This window comes from Gastrolobium bilobum, unplaced genomic scaffold (genome assembly GCF_033153095.1).
Source record: "Gastrolobium bilobum isolate Gb01-03AN ecotype WA unplaced genomic scaffold, APGP_CSIRO_Gbil_v1 utg20278, whole genome shotgun sequence".
Lineage (NCBI taxonomy): Eukaryota > Viridiplantae > Streptophyta > Magnoliopsida > Fabales > Fabaceae > Gastrolobium > Gastrolobium bilobum.
This window is the reverse complement of record NW_026899747.1, coordinates 82,465-89,386: the sequence shown is the minus strand read 5'-3', so window position 1 is coordinate 89,386 and position 6,922 is coordinate 82,465. Positions and strand designations below refer to the sequence as shown.

Genomic DNA, 6,922 nt, shown 5'->3' with positions numbered 1-6,922 from the left:
GATGTATTTTAGTATTTTCGCATTTGATGGATCATGATATTGATCCTTTATTTTGTATATGGCCTGTATATGTTTTGTACATGTCTATCAGTTTGATGCATGTACATTTGAGTATTCAGGAACGTTATATGATGATGTAGTATTCAGATAGGTTTATGTTTTGATGGCATGCTGTTAGATTTAGTGGCACGGAGCCATGTTATGCATGCGCCCATGTATGGGTATTTGATTATATTTGGATATCTGGTATTTCTGAATTGATATGTTGTATAAACTGTTTATCAGGAAATGCTTCTGAGTGGGATTGGAAAATCCCCAGTTGTCCGATTTATAGAGGAAACTCTGCCCGATTTTCGTTTACGCCGAGTAAGAATTAAGTTAGAAAAAGAAAAAGTTAGCTCATATTTTTGTAAGTTAAGTCTTCCGCTGTTTCTGTTTGTATCATATGTATGTTAATTGAACCGGCTCGAGACGGGGATGTTACATTGTCTTTTAACCACAAAGAACTCGGTTCAAACCCAGCACAAAATTAGAAGAGAAACATTTCCAAACTCATTAAATGAGATCTGCACAAGATTAAAATAAAACTCTAAAAAAGTTTCACTGAAACTAAAATTAAACTCCGTCAAGTTATCATTAGATGATTGTGAAAGTAACATTTATAAAATAGATTCTCTCTTTTTTTTAAAAAAATTTTACATTGGCTTTTATGTCCATATCTCTCTCCATGAACATTATTAACTTTTTTTTTTTTTTTTTTGGTAAATAAAACATTATTAACTTTTTTCAAAGGAGAAACTGTATTACTTTCCGGTATTTTCTATTCTTTTCGATCCCCCGACAATAAATTGACCATAATATGTTTTTAGTGGATTTTGAGGAGTGAATATTTGGTGAATCTGGCCCACATAAGCCGGGTAGAGAGAAAGAAGAGGAGAGAGAAGAGAGAGAGGGACTACCAAATTAATTTTCGATTTTGAGAGCTGCTAGAGTACATATGTTTAACTAGTAAACTAGGTAAAAATAAATTTAAATTTAAAATTTTACTAAACTACTTGTATTCTATATAAACAAACTGGCACAATTTCGTAGGGTGTCTAAAGTTCAAAAACAACAAAATTAAATTGACTTACAATGCAAAATCAGTAAAAGAAAAAAAAAGTTTACAACACAAATCAGAGAAAAACATGAGAACTTAAGCAAATTTTGGAAGTACAACCTTTCGGTTATATTTGTGTGGCAATCTGGAACTAATCCATTGAAGGGCATTTTGACATTACAAGCTCCTTTGCAACCTGCTCCATGGAAGGGGGAGAGCGTGGCCTTTCATTTAAGCAAGCAATTGCTATCTTTGCAATTGATAATACATCCTTCATAATAGGATTCACTAGATGAGGGACACGTTGGTCCAACTTATCCATCAATGACATATTATCAAGTGTTCAGGCCACAACAATCCATGAGGAAGACATGACATCACTCAAGTGCTTTCCAAAAAGTATTTCCAATGCTAATACTTCGAAACTATACACATCACATTTCTCATTTACTTTCATTGTCATTGTGTACGTGTGTTCTGAATAAAATTAATAAAGTTATCATGACCAAAATAGGAATGTAGAAATAAACATGATATATGTAGATTGTTAGAGATATATAAAATCATTAAAGAGGCCTTTACTTAATAGCTTAAGTTTTTTGGTTGAATTGGTTCTTTATATGGTATCAGAGCCTCATGTCCCGGGTACAATCCTTGTCACCCCCTCCCCCATTTTCTTTGTGGAATTTCTTAGCACAGGTAAGATGAGTCTGATACATAATCCACCTTTCAAGCCCAATTGACTCTTTTGTGAGAGGGCATATTAGAGATATATAAAATCACTAAAGAGGCCTCCACTTAATAGCTTAAGCTTTTCAGTTGAATTTTTTCTTTACATAGATAATAATTAACTAGTTATGTTAACAAATGATTATCAAAGATAAACTACAAAATCATTATATCCTTAATAAGTTTAAAGAAAGGGAATGAACCTGGAGCAACGTATCCAAATGTTCCTGCAAATGAGGTCCAGTTAGTTGAAATAAGATTGAGGAGCTTAGCTGTTCCAAAGTCAGAGACATGAGCCACATATTCCAAATCCAAAAGAACATTCTTGCTTGATATATCTCGATGAACGATTGGTGGCGAGCAGTCATGGTGCATATAGCATAAAGCATTAGCTACGTCTTTAACCACATTCACCCTCATATTCCAATCAAATTCATTTAGTTGTTCACAATTTTTCAAAATCATCTCCACATTAACTTTCTCCAAGAACTCATAAACTAGAATGAGAATCGTGAATAAGAAAAAAACCCATATAAATGTTGAATTTCTGTCGAAACTTGGATCTCACTTGTGAAAGCTTTTAGATTGGAGATTTCTTCATTTGATGCTGAATGGAGTTTCTTCACAGCAACAACTTGAACTGTTGGCAACTTTTCTTTGTAAACACTTACATGCCCTCCAACCCCAATAAGATGTTTGTTGTCAAAATCTTCTATGGCTTCAATAATGTTCTCATACACCATTTTGCCATCAAAACTCCATATTGCAAATAGATTTTGTGCTTGTGATTTTGCAGCTTGGTTTTCTTTTGTGCTTGAAGATCAGCAGAGATGATAAGAGATTTCAATAACAAATAATACTAGCAGTAGAATGCCTAAAGTAAAAGGCGAAGCTACCAATATGACTTTGTTGGTCTCATGATGATGAGATCTGCCACTTGATGAAGGACAAGGCTCAAGGCCAGAGACATTACCACATAAGCCATTGTTGTTTCTCAAAGCTTCAATTGTTGCTTTATGAAATGCTGGAATGTTTGGAAGTGGACCCTCTAATTGGTTATATGATATATCAACAGATGTCAAGCTAAATATAATGACCCTCACACTAATAATTGTGGATTTAATATTGAAGAATAATTAGAAGAAAAAGAAATAAAGTCGCCTTTGGAGAAAAAGGAGTTAAAATGACAGTTAAGTGATAAAAATGCAGGTAAATAAAGTTACTCAAAAAGTGAAAGTAAAAATAGAAACGTGACTAGAAAAATATTCTAGTCTATTGGGTAAAGTTTGGTAATGATAGGAGGTGTGTAGATAGATGAGCTTATAACCGCTGGTATAATGAACTTATATAAGTGACTAAGGAGTCACTATTCTTCTTCATTTTTTCGGCCGAGACAAAGAGACACAAACGAAGAGGAAAGAAAATGGAGATTTTCATGGAAAATCTTTCAAAATTTATAACTTGAGTTAGAGACCTCCAAATCACTCCGTTCCAAAGCCAAACTTGTGAGAAATTTCGAGAGGAATCCATTGGTACCAGTATTTCTGGGTGGGTTTCACTGTAGAGAGAGATCTTCTTCCCCAAAGATTTCGAATTTCATGAAAAAGATGGATTTTGATGGAGCTTGAGGCCATGGGAGCTTAGAAACTCATCTCTCCTTTGTTCTAGAGTGCATGGTGGTAAGAAATTTCCCTTCCTTTTCATGTTTTTATGAAGATTGGATTTAGGTTTTCATTTTGAAAATTTGGTTTAATTGAACATGTTAGAGCTTGATTCAGGTTTAGCTCATGTTGAGAAAAGTGTTTAGATTAGAATTTTAACGGTGAAAATGTATTTGAAAATTAAAGATACCGTATTTTTGAATAGTGTTGTATACGTGAATAGTGACGTATACATGAATAGTATTGTAGAGATGAACAGTACTGTATATATATGAATTAATGAATCTTGGATTAGAGGTGTGTGATAAGCTTGAATTTGATGGACTAAAGCATTGGAATCATGAAGTTGGCATGAATTCCTTTATGTGCCTCTTAGCCATTTACAAAGGAAGTATGTGCTATGAGTTACTGTTTTACAAATCGAGCATACTTTTATGCGTGGAATAATATTCTAAGGTGTATGGACCTTCGCTTTGGTGAAATAAAAAAGAAAATAAGGTAGCTCCTTTGTATGATCTTAAAATGAGTTTTAGCCATTTTCAAAGGAGGTATATGTTCGGAGATATTGTTTCGCAAAGTGAGAACACTTATATGCGTAAAATAATTAATATAGGTGGCTAAGCTTGTAGCTCCATTGTAATGGGCATTCTGCCTTAAATTGGGAAAAATAGGCTTTTAGGTGCTAAGAGGAGTAATGAGTATTCTAAATGCCTTTTGGGACTATCCTAAGACTAAGTGAATATGTGAAATTTTGTGGGGATTTGTTAAACAAAGAACCACCCACTCATGACTTAATATGATTAAGTAGAAAGAAAATAAACAATAAAGTGTGTGTCTTGTATATTTACATGGCATTATATCATTTTATTGAGTTTTGTGTTGAATTCCTTCTCTAGGTGTACCTAGGGACTGTGAACATTTGGATTCTCGTGGAGCATGATAAGTAGCTTGTTCTTCAAGTAAGCAAATTGTAAAGCTCCAAGAGGTAAGCTCTATATTTATGGGGTTCGCTCCTACTTTGTGTTCCGCCATAGTGTACGGACTGTGGTCGGGTTGTATGATATGTATGAGATATATTATATAGATGCATTCTTATAGAGCTATATGATAATATGATATGTTTTGTTTTGATGTGTTTACTTTGATATGTGTTAATATGATATGTTTTGTTGAGTTCCGCTTGGGGTCCACCCTTGGGAACACGTACACTGATTCCCACTTGGGGTCCTCCCCTGGGATTGATTGTGAACACATTTGTTATATGACTTGTTCTGATATGATTTCTGTATTGATCTTTGGTTGGAATCGACTTGTATGGTACACTGATGTCTTCTTAGGTTCCCCTGAGATTGACGGTGTACGCCTCTGATATGTTCTGGTTCCGCTTGGGGTCTTCCCTTGGGAACACGTGCGTTGATTTCCGCTTGGGGCCCTCCCTTGGGAATGACTGCGTATGCCTCTGATATGTTCTGGTTCCGCTTGGGGTCTTCCCTTGGGAACACGTGCGTTGATTTTCGCTTGAGATCCTCCCTTGGGAATGACTGCATACGCCTCTGATATGTTCTGGTTCCGCTTGGGGTCCTTCCTTGGGAACACGTCCGTTTATTTCCGCTTGGGGTCCTCCCTTGGGAATGACTGCGTACGTCTCTGATAAGATATGTGTATATGTTTTGTTTAGTTATGATAATTGATTATATGACATGTTTTATGTGATATGTATGATGATTTTGTAAATGATATTTGGTACGTACGTTGATTTCCGCTAGGGGTCATCCCTTGGGAACGATTGCGTACGTCTTTGATATAACACGTTTTGTTCTGATGTGAGTATTGTGATGATTTTCGTAAATGATATTTGTTACGTACGTTGATTTCCGCTTAAGTCATCCCTTGGGAATGACTGCGTATGTCTTTGATAAGATATGTATATATGCTTTGTACAGTTATGATAATTGCTTATATGATGTTTTGTATATTATGTATCTGACTGTCATGCAGGAAGTGAGCCCAAGGTATGGAGAGTTTTCCATAAACCTGGAGTTTACTAGAGATTTGTCTCTAACCCCGTTTGGGGATATGATTTCAGGAACACAGTTAATTGAAGATCCTCATGGGACAAGGACACAAATTGTGGCTAGAGGTACTAGTATGAGGATGTGGAGTTCTGGGTGGCTGGAGGCTACTATTTATTTTAGACGTATTTTTGGAAAAGATGTATTGTTGTATAGTGTTCATATTCGATGCATGTACATTTATGTATTCAGGCATGTTGATATCACTATGTAGTTTTTAATTATGTTATGTATGGGATTGCATGCTATTAGATTAGTGGCACGGAGCCAAGTTCTGCATGCGCCCATAGATGGCTATCTGAGTATATTTGCATGAATGGTACTTCTGGATATATATATAGTTTAAACTGTCTATCAGGAACTCTTGAGAGTGGGATTGGAAAATCCCCAGTTGTCCGACTTACAGAGGTTACTCTGTCCGATTTTCGTTTACGCCTAATGAGAAAAAGAAAAAGTTAGCTCGTATTTGCATAAGTTTAAGTCTTCTGCTGTTTCTGTTAAGTATCATATGTATGTTAATTGAACCGGCTCGAGGCTGTGGATGTTACATTTATGGTATCAGAGCAGTTGCTCTAGAGAGTTACTTGATTTATAGCATAATATATTTGAAGTTGAAAGTTCTTGGGTGTTTTCTTGGAGTGCTGTATAATGCATGTGTGATCACTGAGTGTGAGCGTAGCTAACTCATTCCTTAGTGTAATATATGCAGAGATATGGTTACTCCAAGGAGGACTCGTAGGACATTTAATAATGATGATCCATCACCGGATCCTATTGTAGAAATTTTGGCTGCACTACTGAAGACTTGGGCTGCAATCAGACAGTAAGAGTTTGAATTAATAATGAAGCATTCAATTTGACTGTGATAAGGATGAGATTCTCTATGTGTATTATTGCGGCTGTTGGGAATGTTAGTGAGGAATCATTCATATGGAAGGATGTGAAGTTTAAGTATGATGATAGGGAGTATTTTGCTGACTTTATTGTCTTGCATTTTGCCTCTGTGAATGTGATTTTGGGAATGTATTGGTTGTCTAAGTACTGTGTAAGAATTGATTGTTGTAGCAAGACCATTTATATTTCCTCTAACGATGAAGGGAGAGAGTCTCCGGATATGTCTGTCCTTCGGGTTGCAAATGCCTTGAAGGAAGGAGATTCAGAGTTTATTCTGTTGAGAGGTTTGGTTGGCGTCAATAAGGAGCCATTTTCTGATATCCCTATTGTTTTTGATTTTATGGATGTCCTTCTAGATGAAATTTTGAATTTTTCGCCAGAGAGGGAAATTGAATTTTCAATTGAATAGTTGACTGAAGTGAGACCTATGTCTCTAGCTCCATACCGAATGTCACCTCTGGAATTAT

General features: G+C 35.7%; 1 pseudogene; it reads right to left on the bottom strand.

Annotated features, from left to right (window-relative positions):
* Positions 1–1,250: 1,250 nt before the first annotated feature.
* Positions 1,251–4,743, bottom strand: LOC133293206 (MDIS1-interacting receptor like kinase 2-like; annotated as a pseudogene).
* Between the last annotated feature and the right edge of the window lie 2,179 nt (positions 4,744–6,922).